Here is a 2,705-nt window from a genome sequence, read left to right on the forward strand (position 1 = left end):
AACATGCAATAAAACAGGAAAGCTCTAATGCAAGTCCTAAAAAAGATAGATTTAAATGAGAAGCATACACTTGCATACATTGTTTGCATTCAATCCCTAGAATTGAGGAGAGTTCTATTTAAGACCTAAGTCTAATGTGAGCATGGGATAATCTCCTCAATATAGTCCTACCAAACCATACTTAGATCCTATATGCAATGATGTCAGTTTAGGACAGAGTCTAGGCTCCTAAGGTTTGCATGGAAATGTAGCTGACATATGTTAGAATAAAGACTTAGAAATATTAAAGCAAAGCAAAGGCATAGATTCAACTGGGCGAAGACGAGTCCCATCTCGGTCGCCAAAACTGTGATCATCACAAAAATTTTCCTCTCTCGTTGGTTTCCCTCTCTTCCTTTTTCTAACCTCTATTATCCTCCTTTTTTTAAGGGAGAAGAATAAAAGAAAGAAAAAGAAAGAGAGAAGAGAAAAGAAGAGGAAGAAAAAGAGAAGAGTAACCATTTTGCGGGTTTTTCACTTGACCTTGATTTGAAAAGAATTTAGAAATCTAACTCGCCTCCGTTTTGAAAATTTGCGGGAAAAATGGAGAGACGGGATTCGCTCGTCGATACGAGGTTCGACCGTTCCTGGCACCTTTACCAAGGGTAATCGAACCAAGGATCGAATCTATGACTTTTGCTTTGCTTAAATATAACCTAGGAATTTATTCTAAAGATCTAAATGCACAAAGAATCATGCTTGTGTGATGCAAGAATGAATGCTCTTTCAAAAATTGATTTAGAAATTTCCAAGTATTCTGAGATGAACTTGGCAAAGGAGTGAAGAAATTATTTAAATTTAACTTAGAACTTGAGATAGATCAGAGAAGTTCTAAGTATTCAGAGTTGGGAAATAAATATTGATTTTGAAGAGAAAGATTTGAAGTTTTAAAATAAAAGAAAATAGAATTTCAAAGTCAGAAATGGACTTTGAATTTAATCATGGATTTAGGAGAAGAAGATTTAAAAGTGTAATCTTAAGATTTGAAATCAGGACAAGCTTTGAGAAATCCAAATGATATAGAAAGTAGAAAATGGATTCAGACGAGATCTGAAAATGGAATTGGATTTGAAATCTAGAATTTAGGAATGGAATTGGATCTTAAAATGAATTTAAAATTTGAAATCTGAGATCTGAGATCCGATGTAAATTTGGATTCTAGATCCTAAGATGGATTTGGATCTGAAGTCTAAGATCCAATGTAGAGTTGGACTCTGGATCCTAAGATGGACTTGGATCTGAAGTCTGAGATCCAATGTGAAATTAGAGTCTGGATCCTAAAGGAGATTTGGACCTGAAGTCTGAGATTCGATGTAGAGTTGGACTCTGGACCCTAAGATAGATTGTGGATCTGAAGTCTGAGATCCAATGTAGACTTGGGTTTTGGATCCTAGAATGGATTTTGGGTTTTTGAAAGTCCAAATGAGACTTTTGAAAATGGATCTGGGTTTTGAAAACCCAGATTGAATTTAAAATTCAGGAAGGGTCAAGCTTTTGAGATTCATAATCAATCTCAAACTTTGATTTTTGAATTTTGAAAATAAGCTTGGTTTTGAGTTTGAAGATGAATCAGAAGTTTCAAAGTTAATTTAAACTTTGAATTTTCATTTAGATTTTGGAATTCTGGATATATAAGTGAATTCCAAAGTCAATTTGGACTTTGAATTTGAAGTTAGAATTTGAATTTTGGATATAAGCTGATTCTGAAGTTTCAAAGTCAAATGGGACCTTGAAATTGAATTCTTGAATCCTTTTGAGAAATAGAGTTGAATTTGAATTTTATGAATAGGATTTGATATGAGAAATGAAGAAAAGAATCACTTGAATTTATGAAAAAGAGTTTTAAAAATATGATGCAATTCTATCCTAAATGATGAATGAATTTCAATTTTTGAAATTGGTTTTTGAAAAGCTATTTCATTCTTTAAATGAATTAAAATAAGATTGAAGACATAATACATCCTTGACTATGGTCATTGAATGTATTATATAATAATCTATATTTAAATTCAGGTGAAGAATAAAACACATTTGGTGTTTTTATAGAATTTAAAATGAAATTAACTCTCAATATACCCTGACTATGGCCATTGGTATATATTTTGAATTAATTTTAAGTTAAATTCTAATAAAAGAAGGAAATATTTGAAAATATGATGATTTTTGAAGAGGATCCAGTGTGGGTCCAGTGTTATTTTCTAAAAGATAAAAATCCTAAGTTTTGTTTACATCCTAACTATGACCATTGATGTAAATCATCAACTTAGGATTAATTACCTCTTACAAAATGGTGCACGTGCCATTCGTGTTTCACCAATGTGAGATTTTGAGAAATAAAGACAAAAACATGAAAACAAGTAATTCACGGTATCTTACAATGCTCATTCATTCTAATCTAAGGTTGGAAATAAAAAAAAAAAAATTATTGATCTCTACCTATTACAATCCTGAATTCTTACAAAAATTCTAAGCTAATGACATTTCTACCTGATTCTGCAAAATTTTAAGTTAACATAAGTAAAAAAAAAATATATGAAGAATATGTTACACTGTGATAAGCTAAATCATATGAACATGTCAGAAAATAGAGTAAAGGAAATACAGCTGCTGTAATAAGTGAGATGCTAATAATGATATTCGAATGTACAGGAGATATGCTATGGATA

The sequence above is a fragment of the Nuphar pumila genome, chromosome 5 (genome assembly GCF_984573655.1).
Source record: "Nuphar pumila chromosome 5, dmNupPumi1.hap1.1, whole genome shotgun sequence".
Lineage (NCBI taxonomy): Eukaryota > Viridiplantae > Streptophyta > Magnoliopsida > Nymphaeales > Nymphaeaceae > Nuphar > Nuphar pumila.